We start from the raw sequence: 15783 nt of genomic DNA on the forward strand, positions 1-15783 counted from the left end.
GGGATCAAGTTAAGCTAGATTCTGGCCTGTCCAAAGGGTCCTACCTGCTGAGCAAGTCCAGCCTGAGAAGCAGAATTTCAGTGCCCTTGGGCCTTCCAAATTCCCTGGCCATGAAATCATTGCAGCGGGGAGGGGGTGGCTTTTAACCCTTTGGAATACCAAGCACAGCGATGTTCCCTTTGTCTGTCTGCCTTGAAGCATACAGGGACCTTTCCAGGTAAGTGTATGAGCCTCAGAAATAATGGGGTGGGAACAATGGATGTGCTTTTAGGAGACCTTCCCCATCAAGGACCAGAGTGCCTGTGTGCCAGTGAAGTTCCATTTTTTTGGTGATTTTTCTCTTTTTGGTTTTGCTCATCCCCCTTAGCCAGAAGGATGGTATAATGTGACCAGAGGGATTGTGCTGATTCTGTTTGCTCCTGCAGTCTCTTTGCTGCTAATTCCCTCTTGTATCTGGTTATCTCCCTCATTCTCCCATGTGTGCTTCCCTCTCCTGCTTTTGTTCTTTACCCCAAGATCTCGTTCCTTTCTGAGGTCCCATATAGTGATGACTTCTGCCTCTCTCCTTGCACCAGAATTTCCCTTCTTTCTTGTCCTTTATTTCCCTGTGAGGGATCTTCTCCTGAAGATTGGAAAGGGAGACTGCCAAAAGTGGGGTAAACTTTCAGGAGAGCTGCAGGGGTAAGTTTATGTAGAACTAAGTCCATACCATTATCCTCTTCATGCCTCTTGTTTGCTACTAAGCTTCAGCCCATCTAGTCTAGTGTAGTCACTTATTACACTCATAACTCTAGTACCAGAGCACCTCTGTCGTTGAAGACTGCAGTGGAAACTCTGTGAAGGGGCTGGCTCCAATTCAGACAGTTGGCTTGAGTACTTTTGAAAATCCCATCCTACCGGGACAGAAAGAGAGAAGCAGTTCCTCATGCATTCGTTCAGATCTAGCTGCCGCGAGGCCTGAAAACTTCCCCTGTGTTCTGACCCCATTTTCTTCCTATTTAAATTACCTACCAGCACAACTGGTCCCCTGTTGCCTGTAGCATGGAGAAGGGATTTCCTTCTTGGACTGCTTGGAAGTTGCTAGGTTTGCCCCTAGTGAACGTTGGCATTATCCGTGCAAGGTTGACCAAACATCTCTCTCTGGTTTGGGAACAGGCATACCAGCTTGCCATATACCTTGTACTGTGAGCATATTGGATCTCACAAACTAAGTAGCATTGTACTACAGCAGGACTAGGAAAAAAGACTTTTGAGAAACCTCTTTTGCAATAGGAAGGGGTGGGAATGATTCAGGAGGGGTGCTTTTCCAAGTCATTATTGATTCAGTGACTCAGCATGGTGTCGTCACTTGAGGAGCCAGTCTTTTGAATGAATTGTAAAGCTAAGACATGATCACATGTGGTCACTGAAGATCACAAGGCACTTCGCAGGACCGGAAATGCTTGTTATTCTAGCTTGGATAATTACCTTTGGTTTACCTAAATTTCTTCCCAGGTTTCAACTAGGAAAAGGTAGTCTTTATTTCTTGTCCAAAAACTATTGTGTTATGCAGCATAAGTGTGTTAAACAGTTGGCATGCCTCACCCTAGAGGTGGATTCATTTTAGAGATTGAAAAAGTGGTTGTATTTTATGATTTTTTTAGACTCGGGTCATTGTCACTAAACTGGAATGAGTTCCTGCTTTTCCAACTATTATGTTATATATTAATTCAGTTATTTGGTTTGGGGGAAACAGTAACTTAGATCAGACTGTCCTGGAAGATGTGATTCTTCAAGCACTTTAAAATCCTCAACTGGGGGGTGGGGAAGGGAAAAACACTGAAAAAAAAAAAGGGAAATGGGAATCTTCTGAGGCTAACCTGTGGCTTATTGCATCAAAGTGTTCACTTTGTTCCAGACTGGCCAGAGGGTTGTGCAGAATTAAATTATTGCTGCAAAATCGCATAGAATTCAGCAGTGACTTGGCATGATGTTTAGCTGAAGGGTTTTCTGGGAACCTAAATGAAGTTTCCTGATATTTTTATCCTTTCACTGCACGACAAGAAACCAGTGTCACAATCTAAGATGCAAACCAAAGTTACAGCTGTCAGCTAGATATACCTTCAATATGATCAAAACCAAAGATTGCAAGAGCTAAAAAGACCTCACTCTTTTGCCGTATCATTGTGGGTTGCAGGAGAAGTTTACAGTGCTTCTGTCTGTAATCTGTGCGTGCAAGAGAGAAACATAGGACCTGTATAGAGAAGCAGACCTTTCACCATCACACTGAACTTGTGTGAAAACAGTGGGTAAGAAATACAGTGTCCCACTATTCACTCCTTGGCTGAGCATAGAAAATAGTTTGGGATGAGGAGTCATTTATTTTTCAAAATAAAGACAGGAGTGAAAGGGATGAGACTGCATGTAAAGCTTTGTCTCAGTCTGTGTGTACATTTTGGGGCTGGGCACTTAATTTTTTTTTTGTTGATCTGCTGCTTGTGAGCAGTTTCTTGCAGCTGCCTTGTGTGATTTTTCTTCAAGTTTCTAGATTCCCTCTCCCACTTCAGCTTTCTCTGCGCAGACTGCTTTGAAACAAAAGATTTGTGTATTCCAGCCCTCTCCGTGCTATTAGTAGTATTATTATCTGCTCCCGCCCAGCCAATGAGAGCAGGCCAAACCTGGTGACGACATGGGCTAGGGAACAGCAAGGAGGCAGTGAAGCATCCAAGCTACTAATGTTAGGATTGGAGGTCAGAAGCTGTTCTACAGGGAGAATGGGAAGCCTGCAGATGGACTAAGCCAGAAGGGGGGTTGCTTTTGATGACAATACTAGACCTTGAAGGTGGACAATCGGGTGCAGTATGACAGGACAAACTGCAGGTAATGCCTTTATTTTTGCTGTCAGGCTGTCAGTGCAATTGGTGCCTTATCGTGTGCTGTTGAGCTGGGACAGGAATGGCCTATGGTCGCTTTTCTTAAAGCTGCCTGCAATATACATTATAAATAGCCATGTGTTCTGTTTATCTTCGAGATTCCCATGCCTGTCACAGCCGCCGGCTAGATTGAGGGGAAGGAGATCAGCCAAGATTTTTGATGCTGGGTGGGATATTCGGTTGTGGGGAAAGGCTAGATTGGCGTGTCCCCGGCGTTCTGCATTTTTTCCGTCGGTGACACCTGTATTATCATGTAGCATCTGGATTTTTTTAAAGGGGGAGACTGGTGTGTTATGGCAGGGAACTCTTGGCTAAATAAAATCCAGAAAGCCGACGTCGGTGTCCAAGTTGTGTCAACACAGACGCCTGCTGTAGAAGCTGTCTTTGGTGTGTTTCAAATCCTATCCCAACAATGCAGTTCCCTGGGCTGTGCTTCTGCAGAGGAGTGAGAAAGCCTTTTTCTTTTGATCCCTGGTGGCAAAACGATTCAAATTCCCCGTTTTAATTGCACTTTCTTGTTAAGTTTTCCCCAAATCAATTAAACATAGGAGCGTTTCTCATCTTCCCCACACACGCATGCTGGTGGTTTGTGATGCCACAATGAAGCCTGTCCTTCTCTTGGGTTGTCCCTTTGTCCCAGTCTTGTACACTAGCCAATTGAGGTAGTGTTACAGCATGATGCCTTGCTGTTTCTGTCTCCTTTTCTCTGAGGGGGAATGCTCTCCATACTGGTGCCCCCTTTTATCTTCTATCTTTTTGAATCCAGCTTTTCCTGGTGCCAGGTTGGAGCCACACTTCAGAGCTCTGAGCCATTTTTTTTCTTTAGTATTATTCAGCATACTAATGTTATGTACTAATATTCATTCTGTATGGTTTCTGAAGATGCTGTGGGCCTGCGAGACAAAGTGTGAAAGACTTCGGTGCGGGGGCCTTGGGGTTTTGATTCATTTCTGTTTCTACTGCAAGTGAACTGTGTTGGGGTAGGTGGCACACCAGCCAGTAGTTAGCAAGTTATTTTATTGGCCTTTGGCAAATGAGCTTGCGCCTTTCATGCTTCCCGTGGCTCTTAAATTTAACCCACAGCAAAGAGTATTTGGGCTATGGGTTATTTTTCCTGACTGAAAGGTAAATGGTAAATGCTGCTGTTGGCAGGGGAAGCCCCGCGTGGCTTTGGGAAAGCAGAAGGTCAAAGATCAAACTCCACTTTGCTGAGTGACTTAGAGATGATCTGCACCTTCCCGGCAGGAGAAATAGGAATCACAGTCAAAAGGGTGCAGGGAGAAGCAGACACTAAGGTCTGCAGACGGCAAACTGTCTGCTCGAGGAGGGGATAAAAGAATATGCTGGGGCCTGTAGGGATGATGAGATGAAATGCTTTCCAATGTCTCCTGTCATTTTTTTTTTTTTAGTTAATGTTGTGCAGTGTGTGGCCCGAAGGGGCGGCAACAGTGGAGAGTCTGGGACAGGGGGAGGGTGGGTGGGGAAGAGGGAGCGGGAAGCGTGGCCTTGGTGTGGAGCGTGGGTCTAGGGATAGTCGGGGCAGAAAGCATGTGCAGAGGCAGAGTAGGAAGGGTTGAGAGCATGGAGGGGAAGAGGGTGGGGAATGGGGTGGCATAGTGGAGGAGAAGGTAGGCAGGTGAAAGGCAAGGAAGGCGATGAGGAGGGCCCAGTAGGAAGTGGTGGAAAGCGGCAGGTGAGCTCGTGGTTGGGGGAAAGCAGGGGGATGGGAGGGTAAACCTTGCCCCTGGAGTGAGGCAGCACTATGGAGCTGGATGACTTCACGGGGAGAAGAGCCAACGTCTGGCAGCTGGCAAACCCCATGCATCCCTGTGTGGGAGCCACACTGGGTGCCTCCCTTCTCTGGTCACAACCAACTTTTCTTCAGGTTTTCCACCATGGCTCCACCCCCAGCAGTAGTTGTTGGAGCACTTGTGCAAACAGGACATAGCATTTCAATCATCATGCCTCTAGACCTCTCCTGACATACATGACATGGTGCTTAGAGACCTGATGGGCTCTCTACGCTCCTGTAGTGCCGGTATCAGCAGTGAGCACCTTTCAGTAAGAGTTTATTGTAGACAGGGCTCCTGGGCACTCACTGGACTAGTGTGGTGTCCTGGGTCTGGGTGGCAGGATGGGTAGGATGCTCTAGGATTGTAAGGAGAAGTTGTTCTTGGCCTGGATGAGCAGCTAGGCAAGAAATGAACAGGCAGCTTGAACTAGGTCTGAGAGAGGGCTTGTTCCAGGCTCCAGGTCCGAGTGGATGGCACCGATCCTACTTGTTTAGATACTTGTGGCAATTAAAAGCTCATCTCAGGTGCACTTGTGTCCCGGGTGTGGTGGGCTTTTCTTGCATGATAAGGTTTCATGTCCCTCTTGTCGGCAGCAAAAACTTAGGAGACAGCTGAAGCTTTAGCAGGAGGCATTAAGCAAGGCAGTCTGTATGGGTAATCCTGAGCATTGTGCTATTTGCTTTCATCTGCTGCCCAGCGTCAAGTCTCTGACACCTTCATCTGGCCCAGGCAAAGGTGCCACCACCATCCTTTGTGGAGGTTTGCCTCTCTCCTCCAATGCAGGGTCTCAAGGAAGCCATGGAGCAGCCATTGCTTTAGATAAAAAAGCCTGTTCAACCTCCTTGGGTGAAATCTTTGCCCACTGATGTCAGTGGAAATTTTGCCATTGGCAACAGCAGGGCCAGGGTCACATCCCTAGATAGACATGCTCAATTTGCTCTTCCTTGTGTGACAGATTGACCCTCCCATTTTGATCCCTGTGCCCCTGCAGCAAGGCCTTCTTACCTCTGGGCTTTATTTAGAGATGCACAGAATTTGCTTCTGGGTCTGGATTCAAACCTCCCCGGAATTTGGCAGGCACAGTAAAGGACCCACTGTGGACTTACGATATGGACAAATAAGCAACAACTGGTGCAATAACTGTTTACATGCCTGGTGAGAAGTGCAAGCTAAGCCAGGGTAGTGTACCCCTGCTGTACACTGGGCCGACTTGCCCCAGCTCATCTTTCATTTACTGGGAGGTAATGGTGGTTGCATATAAGCAGTTTACTGTGCATCAGCTGTTCTCTAAGTTTGTGCCTCCTATCAACTGGTTTTCTTTTGATTGTTTGTCCATAACCTAAGAGACTAGATCAAATGTCCTCAAAACATGAAGGTTTTTGCAAGTCCCTTTATCATTTGAACCTGGGTTTTTGTATCAGTCAGTTTATACTTGCAAGTTGCTGTTAACTGTGGGTGTTAACATCACTGTTGGCCCTGGCCTGGTCTCCCTGGGCTTTTGATTTCCGTTCCCTATCGTTCTTAAGCATAGACAGGCAGGAGCCCTCTGTGATGTTCCTCTTTCACTATCTGCCTTGGCTTCTGTCACTGCTGGAGTCTTTTCTTAGTAGCTAGATTCAGAAGTCCTGATTTCCGGTTTCCCTGCTCTGTACATGATGATGAGTCAGTACCAGTCAGCAACTCCTGCGTTTTACAGAAGTGTTTTGGACCATAAAATACTTCTGTTTTCTTTCTACTACCTTCTTCAAATTTTAGGGAGAAGTTTCATAGTGATGCACTTGTAGATCAGTGGATCAGTGGCTAGTATCATTAAATCTGACAACCATTCCAGCATTCCTGTGTTAAATCCATGGATATTTTGTCTTTGCCACTTTCCTTATCAACCAGGAAAGGTTTAATGCAGGGCCAGGATCATGTCCCTAGATAGACATGCTCAACTGGCTCTTCAGTATATATTTTCTCTTGAGCAAGAAGCTACATTGCTAGGAGAGGGTACTTCATAAGGTAAAACCAAGGTGGTACCAAGTCTGAAGAGGCCAAGTTGGAAGGAAAAGTTTAAAGGAGCAGGAAAAGAGCAAAGAGACCCTGAGGTGACCCAACAGAAGATTTCAAACCTGATGAAGATAAATTGTTTTTATTGAGAACAGGGTTCAAAGGAGAGAAGAGAAATAAATGAGGCACTTGGGCAGGACTGTTTCATACCAAATATCCAACATATGGAATAAGTTACCGGAGAAGGTGAGTGAAACGGGGTATATGAGAGTTCAAGGGAGATCAAGAGCTATTGCATCTGAAGAAAGAGAAAAAGCAGGCGAGCAGGGTAGGAAAAGCTAATACAACCTGTGGTTTGAGGCATTTTCCTGTTCTTGAAACTGTCATTAATTTCCTTAATATTTTGAAGCTCTGTTATATGTCAAGTGATGGTTGGGATGGACGTGTAGATGGTCACTGGTTCTAGAAGCCCGTCCATCCCATTGAAAACTCTGGGGAAGTTCAGATCCAATTCTGGGATTGAAAGTCTTGATTTGGACCCATACAATGGTGTGTGGTAAATTCTCCCATCCTGTCCAGCAAGCTGATAGCTTGGGAGGTAACACAAAGAAAGTATTGTGAGAGCATATGGGTCTGGGTAGTGGTTTGTCTTGGCACTTCCAGCTTTGATTCCTTCCTGATTTGATCAGTGACTGAGTTGAATGCTGTCATCTGTGAATGACAGGCAGCTGCAGTGGCAAAGCCTCGTGGGACCTTTGTTTTGAGCACAGCTGAGGGATTCTGGTCAAGTCTACACCTGCCCCTTTCCACCACTTCCTACTGGGCCCCCCTTATCGCCTTCCTTGCCTTTCACCTGCCTACCTTCTCCTCCACTATGCCACCCCATTCCCCACCCTCTTCCCCTCCATGCTCTCAACCCTTCCTACTCTGCCTCTGCACATGCTTTCTGCCCCGACTATCCCTAGACCCTTAATGTGCCTGAATTTTCTGCAAAGTGCTGTGGGGCACACATCTACACATGGGCCCCTGTTGGCAGCAAATTGTGCCTGACAGGAGCAGTCCAGTCTAGGGCTCTTCCCACTCTGCTCTGTCCCCATGTAGCAGCCAGGAAGAGCTCCAGACTCCCCTGGGTGCCAGCCCCGGGGCTCGTCCTGATCCACATGTGGCTGGGATTCAGAAGTCCCGGCTGCCAGGACATCTTTCCTGGCCACATGTGGATTGGGACAGGTCCTGATTTCCACATAGCAGCTGTTTCGGCAGCACCAGGGTTTAGCCAGGCAGCAGTGCGCTACTGTGCAGTAGCTAATGCGCCATTAATGTACCTGTATTTCCTGGTACTAGCAAATAGCGCGTTATCCTAATTTACTATGCAGTAAATCCCGTGCACATGTAGACATTTACTGAGCATTAGATTAGTCTCTGTATGTAAGAACTGGAAAGAGGCAGCTTTCTGATAACATCTGGTTGACCTACTCCAGGAGAAATGGTTCATTTCTGGTGGCAAAGACTATTAGCTATCTGTGGACCTTGTCTATGACGGGACACAATGCTGGTGGACTGACTGTCCTGCCCATGGAACGGGGAGTCCACTCAGGTTGCATCTTCTCCAGTGCCTGGCAGACATAGGATTTAATTCTGCTGTTTCTAGTTACACAAAGCATCTGTGACTTCTGTTGGTAGCAGTGTGAGTAATGACTGTTCAAGGTCAGGCTACAGAGATCCTTCACAAATTCCCATAGGAATTTTGGAAAAGTCCCTTTTAAGCATCTCTTAAATAGGGTTAACCCCTACTCAAACAGGAGCTTTGCTTTGAAGATCCTTAGAATTGCTGAGCAGAGGTTGGTCTGCAGTTTGCATTGTTTGAATGAACTTTGGGCATGTGGGTGGATAAAGCACATGGGCACACTGAAGCCAAAAATTACAGACACTGTGTAAGTGGTGTGTTTCAGGCAACCTGTGTGAGCTGTACCCTGAAAGAATGGGAATGTATGGTAGAAGCCGTGTAAATAAATGCAGGAAACTACAGTGCCACAGTGAGTAGGAATTGAAACTGGGAAGCACCAAAGTTAAGGTTGACAGCATCACCTTTAGTCTGCCCCTTGTCTGCACACAGCATGCTGTAATCATTTCTAATGGGACCAGGACCAAAAGAAAACAACTGCGGGTGTGTATTGTGACATGTTGGGACTAAGGGTGCTGCCATTACTTGGATGAGGGATGGCAACAGGGTCTTGTCCCACGTGTCTTATCCACCTCTTTTCTCTTACCATTCCCCATGGAGCAGCAGCTAAATCCTTCCCCTCCCTGCCTCGGTGACACATGGGCCATGTTTTCAATGTGTTCTTCATGACAAGAAGGGCTACGCATTTGCTTTTATAAAGAATGGAAAGTGGAATGTCTGATGCATTCCCGACTCCTGAAGTAGGCCCCTGGCATGGGTCAGTAGTGCCCATGCCTTCATTTGGCTCAGCATGTGCCCACACTTGCCGGTTTACCAGGTGGTATGATACGCTGTTTACAGGAATTGATTTTACAACCTTAGACTTACTTGGATCTAAAACAACCTGTGATTACAGTATCACAGGCTGTGTCACGATGCTGACCTCTGACTGGCCCCTCTCATCTTCTTCCTAAATTCATGGGACTGATCCCACAGCATTTTGCATAGGAAAGACATCTGGGCTTTTGCATGAGCAATAACCCAGCTCACATGTATGCCAGTGCTATGGGTTTATTTTGGGAGTGTCTGTGAAAAGGGGTTCTGTGTTGGGTCAGTAGTGAAGGTTGCAACTTTGTGAGTTGTCTTTTGATCCGCTTCTCCCCATTGTGGAAGAAAAAATCCTTTAGAACTGAAATTTCCCAACGCTTCCCTGCAGTGCCCAGATGCCAGCTCATATTTATCAGGTGCACCCAGCCACAGTCCTCATGTAACACAGTTTGCAAGAACTGGAGCTACTATTGCCTAGTAGACTTTGGGGCAACAATGCAAATCTCTTAGTTAAATTTCAGAACTTGGTTTTATTCAAATGTTTACTTCAGCCCTTGTGTATATCTGCTCCCTGGATGAGCTTGGACTTGTATCTGAGACATCCTTGTAGAGAAAGGCAGGCACACTTGTAGAGGTGAAAGTGTGGAAAAAAAGCCTTTAATTCTGATTCCATTCTGTAAAACACAAACTGTTGTACCTTGAGCTCAGGTTCACTTGTATCAGGGCAGACACTGACACCACAGCTCCTATTGGTGCATGAATATTTCAGCTACTGAAATGATGCCTGTGTGCTCCAGAAAAGAGCTTCCATGTCCTCATTTGATCCTTTAATGAACAGGCATTAGGCTGGCTCAGGTCAGCATCTTGATTATTTCCTATGGACGTGGTGACTATTAGCCACATTGTGTGTGTTGTCCTGTGACCTCCTCTTCATTACTGGGCCTCTGGGAGCTCCAGCTGGGAATGTGAGGTTTGTAGGAAAGAAGAGTAAAGCAGCAGATTTGAGCTCTGTTTTACTGTGCCCCCAAACACCATGGATGGTGTTGTTTTTTGGGGTGGTTGGGCCGAAACATTCAGGGGGAAGTTGCTGAAGGGTGCATCTTGCATTACAGTACAGCCTTTCTTGTTTAAGATTTTTAACACCATTTTCCCATGCTCTTCCTTTGTGTCTTCCTCCTGCTTTTAGCTTTATATGTTCCAATACCATCCCATATGCTTGATCCTTGGCTTTCATGTAACAAACTCCCTGTCTCTTATCCACTCTTTACAGAAGCCTCCCTCTGTTGTCCCAAGTTGTCCCATTACTTGTACTTGTCCGAGTTCAGGCCAGATTGGGAAGGGCTCATGGAATGGGGGAAGTGAGGAGACTCATCTCCCTTTTGTTTCCATGTGAAGTGCTGGTCACAGCTCTAGTCCATGAGCCCATGAGCTGCAGATAAACTTCCCAGCTGGTTCTGACTGCTATTGAGCACCCCAAAGGAGTCCACACTGCATTGGTTACCAGAACTGGCCCCTGTACAAAGAATGAGGTTGTTTTTTCAATGTGTGTAGCAAGAGCCTTGCTGTTCAGTGGGCATGTCTACATGTGCATTAATATGCTTTTCCTAACGTGCATTAAATTTAGTACCTCCAATGTGAGGTGCTAAATAAATGCACATTAGGCTGTCCTAACGTGCAGTAGCCTATTTGACTGCATGTTAAAGTAATTGCATGGTTTTTGACGTGATGTTTTAATACGCAGTAAGATAGGCTACTGCGCATTGAAGTGTATGTGTAGACATACCCGGTGCTTCCAGACTACATATCTGTTTAAGGTAAGGATGTCAAACAAGTCCTGCTATCTGGCCTCCGGTGCTGCCGCTGGGTTGATTGAACTCATACGAGGCATAGTGTGTGCCTGTGGACCCGAGTTAGTCTGCAGACCGGATCTGGCCCATGGACACTCTCCTCTCTCCCTTACCCCCTCTATCCCCTCTGCTCCCAGCCTACCTGATCCGGTGGCCACTCCATCCAGTCTGAGACCAGCACTGTATGTAGCTTGGATCCCAGAGTGGTCGGAATGGGTGTCATGTGTAGTTCAGTCTGGCTGGAGCAGCCATCGCACTACACGTAATGGCTACCCTGGCCGGACCACGCCACACGCAATGCCTGCTCTGGGATGTGTGCTGCGCATGGATCCCACTCCAGCCAGTCTAGGACCTGCACTGAAGGTGGTGTTTGCAAACACCCTGTGCAGTGTGGATCCTGGATAAGTGTGACACTGCTGTTCTAGGGGGTTCCGCTGGGGTTCAGTGCCACCACCCTCAGTGCAGCCAGTGACTGCATCCACAGTCCGACTCTGGTCTACCTGTTCTTCTTAGCATAGACCTTGTCTTTTTTCATGCCCTGTGAAGCTTTCTGGACACTTAAGGCATCTGTATATATGAGCAGCTGTGATACCAACTTACTTGGATAAGAGACATACTGGCACCTTTCTGCAATGAGCAGAAGCAGTAGGGCCTTGGGAGCACATAGCCTGGTAAGAGAGCTCTCTTGCTCTTAGTAACATCAGGTCATCCCGACCTGCCTCTGCTTGTTCAGGCAGATCGCAGCAGCAGCACATGGATAAAGTTTAAGCCAATGTCTGAGGTCAACTGTCCAGTTCTTGAATTAACCGTTGGTTTAGTCTGTTTTATTCACTGAGTCATGGTTTCTCTGTATATGGAAGCTCCTAGCATATCCATACTGGTATCATTAAACTGCTGTAGTTACCTGCGTGTTACCTGCTGTGTGGATGCTGTCTTCTAGAATGCACAGGACTACTCCAAGGGAGTGATTACACCGGAAAGATATTGCTGATATTCCAAAACAGTGGTATTTAGACATCTAAGAACCTGATTTGCAGCTATAATGGCTAACTGGAGTGTCTCAATGGTGGGACATGGAGCTTTCTGCACATGGTGCTTGTACTGCTAGAGCTTAGTATAGCAATGCAAGGAATTTTCCCTAATGCAGTTTATGTCGGCATTTGCTTCTAGGAAAGAATGGATAAAGACCTGTCCATGTGTTTTTCAAGCAGCCTCCAGAACAGAAGTGTCTTAGATCCATCACCTAGCTTGCTGGTGGGTTTCAGTCCCAAGAAGGTCTTTTGTGATGGCTCTGTTCTTTCATGCAGCACTGTAAGATGCTCCACAGAGTTTCATGGAGCTTGGAAACAAGTTAGTTGAATCCCTCCCCTTCCTGCAGAAAGGGGAGACAGGAAGAGACTTGCTTTCCACCGCTCAGAAAATCAGCTGGATTTCTGATGCTGGCGTGAGAAGTTTACAGGCAGCAGATAAATGAATTGAATGCATTTCATCAGTGGCTGTGTTCAGAGCTCTTGTGAGCCTTCAGTCAGACTATTGCTTTATTTGAGAGAGACTCCGTTCATATAAACTTATAATCAACTCAAACAAGACAGCCAAAGGTGCGTGGGAAAACAGAAGCACTGTGCGGTGAAATGACTTTCCAATGGTTGCACAGCAAGTCAGTGACAGAGCCAGCAGTAGAAGCCAAGTCTCTGCCCAGGGTCCTTGCCCACTGGACCACTCTACCTCTCACTAGAGCCAGTAAACACAACCGTATATTTGCACCCACTAGTGGTAAATATCCTTGGTAAACATTGACTTTTGTACCTCAGGGAGGTGATAGCATTGAATAGTAACTGTTGTGTTTTCAACTGATTTCAGGGCAAATCCTGTCATTGAGACAGTCCAGTTAGCCATTGCATCTGCAAATCAGGCACTTAGATGCCTAAATAACAGGGTTTGTATCTATTACAGGAACAATTAACTACAAGACGATATTGGGCTTGCATTGAAGGATCCCCTTGAAAAAGCAGACCCATTTTACTTCTGTCTGCCTCTGCCAGAGACCTACAGGAGTTCTCCGGGTCCAGATCTCCAGAGATTTCAGAAACTGAATCCTGACTTAATATGAAATGCACAGATGCAGTTAGGCACACTGTACAGGGTACCTTGGTATTTGTGATTTAGTGAGGTGTGCAAGTCAACAGATCCTGTGATGATGGCACTATAAAGACATCTAGTGTATGTGTGGGTGTGTGTGTACAGAATTTAAAAAAATGTTATGACCATTTTGAAATGGAATCAAAACCTTTCTTTTCCCAGCAAGCTGCTTGCTGTGTTTTGTGTGGCTGTCTGGGTCATCAGGTAGCCACTAACACATTACACAGGTGGCCACATAATGCAGTGTGATTTATAATGGAAGAAATAAGAACTCCCCTGAGGATGGAGAATTTAATAGCTGTTCAGACACTTTTCATGGCATTTCACTTGTTTGGCTCTATACACATATGTGCTTGGGTCCCCCCATGGAGGCATGTATGTAAATGTATTTTGGTGTCTACATGTCTTTAGAAGATAAATTGTTACAAAAATAAATTGGTTTCAGGAATTTCTGATGATTCTAGCCCTGTTTTTTAAAATCTTGTTTTAGAATGTTATTGAATTTCTTTTGTGCATGATTTTGGGAAAACTCCAGCCAAGGCCCACATATAGTCAAATGAATCAGCCTCCCTTTTTGCCATAAGTAATTGGCAGATTTAGCTGCAATGCAGTTTTGATGTATGGCTAATACAGTTTTTCTTGCTTGATCTTGGGAAAACACTGCAGAAGACGTATGATTTTGAGCTGGTCTCTTCTTGCAGTCTCTGAACAAATAGGAAAATGCTTTTCTGGAAAAGTTGAGGCTTGCTACAGGTTTTCCATACTAAACAGTATAGTCATTTCAAGGCTGCTGTTGCTGCAAGTTTCCTGTAGAAAATATATCTTTTGTTACATACACGTGTAACTGGGGAATGGAATCTGACTGCTGTGCACAGGACTTTCTCGGGAGGATGTCGTTATAGCAATTTCAGCACGCTATACATATTGCTAGATGACTGACTGTTTCTGTGCTGACACATATGTAAATAAACATACTGTAACAAAATGAAAGTGATTTAAAAAAATACAAAGTTCACTTTCAGAATTTTCTCGGTTTGCTGCATTAATTTCCAGTGGGCTGTGGGGATTGCTATGCAGTAGCCGCTGTTTAAAACTCAGTATTCACCCTACCCATAGGAACTGTCCCATTTGCCTGTAGCTGAAATAGGAAATATGATGGTGAACTGTAAAAAGTCAGTGGGAACATCTACACAGGCATTAATGCGCTGTAATTACAATGCATTAAGTTTAGTACAGGCAGTCCTCGGACTTACGGCACAATTGGTTCCTGAAAACTCGGCAAAGTCGAAACATCGTCACTTGGAACCAATTTTCTCATAAGAAACAATGTTATAAATGGGGGATTGGAAGGCCCGATACCCTGTTTTCACCAAAAATACCCCAGAATTTTGTACTTGATCAATTATAGATGAGTAATATAGCTACATGAATGTATTTATACTGGCATTGCATCAGATCAAGTGTTAAGTTGAAACTGGCGTTGTAAAGTTGAAACAGAGTGTCAATTGATAAACGTTGTAAGTGCGAAACATTGCAACTTAAAATGTTGTAAGACGAGGACTACCTGTACTTGTAATAACGGAGAGTAGTACCAGCACATGTCTTTTAGGTGACACTAATGCACAGTAGACTAATTCTACTGCGCATTAGCACAGCTTTTGCCATGATGTGTTAATGTGCAGTACAATTAGTCTGTTGCATTTTTAGCATCTTGTGTAGATGTGCCCAGTGTCCACCAAATATTGCTGTTACTTCCTGATGGAAGCATGCTTTTTTTTCTTTTTCCTTTTTAATGGAAAAACTGTGGTACTTATACCATTCAATAATTATTAGTAAGTCACTGTACCTCAGTAAAGTAACAGCATTGAATGGTAAATGTTGAATTTTGAATCACCCATGTTGTACCAGAACACTGGTGTGGAGGAGCCCACATTTGTATACTTTAAAATACTGTATTTTCTTGCACACAGTGTGTCCTGGAGTAAGATGCAGAATGAAGAAAAAAAGACCTTTCCTTGTAGTAAGTAATTGAGTAGCGGGAACTAGAGAGCCGAGTCTGCTCATTGCTCCAGGGAGCTGAGCCTACTCATTGTTCTACTCACTGGCTGTGTCTACGCAAGATGCTGACTGTGCAGTAGCCTGATACTACTGTACGGTAGCGTTGCATGGCAAAAAATGTGACATGGCGCTACTGCACAGTAGCATCACAAAAAAAGACTTTTGCCGGCACTACTGCCTGGTAACTTGAGTTACTGTGCATTTATTTAGTACTTGTATAAACAAGTTGAAAGGCCCAACAAGGTATAACAAGTTTATACAAGTACTAAATAAGTAGTAACCACTGTGTAGTAGCGTCTCATGTAGATGCAGCCACTGTGCATCATATGCAGACTTGAATTTTACTTTTGGTCAGAAAGTGGTAGAAACTGCTCTTACCATGTTTCCTTGCATATAGCGTGCACACCAATTTCTAGCAGCTGTTTTTGGGGGTTGTGGAGGGAATGTATTTTATATGCGATAAAAATGATACTGTGATTGCAAAACATTGTTATATATACTTCATAGCATTGCAGATAATTAAAATGAAACTGTGTGAGTTATTTATTATACTT

At 45.1% G+C, this 15783-nt stretch overlaps 1 protein-coding gene across 3 annotated transcripts in view; it reads left to right on the top strand.

Moving 5' to 3' along the window:
- PAK3 (p21 (RAC1) activated kinase 3) overlaps window positions 1-15783 on the top strand; it is a 210777-nt gene that overhangs the window by 90782 nt on the left and 104212 nt on the right. Inside the window, exon 1 of one of the 3 annotated variants that reach the window (XM_090059183.1) lies at window positions 2672-2859. The exons of the other annotated variants lie outside the window; for them this stretch is intronic. The gene's annotated coding sequence lies outside the window, so the exon portion shown is untranslated. Of the gene's footprint in view, window positions 1-2671; window positions 2860-15783 lie in introns of those variants that run through there. 3 annotated transcript variants of the gene reach the window in all.

The sequence above is a fragment of the Crocodylus siamensis genome, chromosome 8, assembly GCF_052110815.1.
Source record: "Crocodylus siamensis isolate JL-2025a chromosome 8, ASM5211081v1, whole genome shotgun sequence".
Taxonomy (NCBI): domain Eukaryota; kingdom Metazoa; phylum Chordata; order Crocodylia; family Crocodylidae; genus Crocodylus; species Crocodylus siamensis.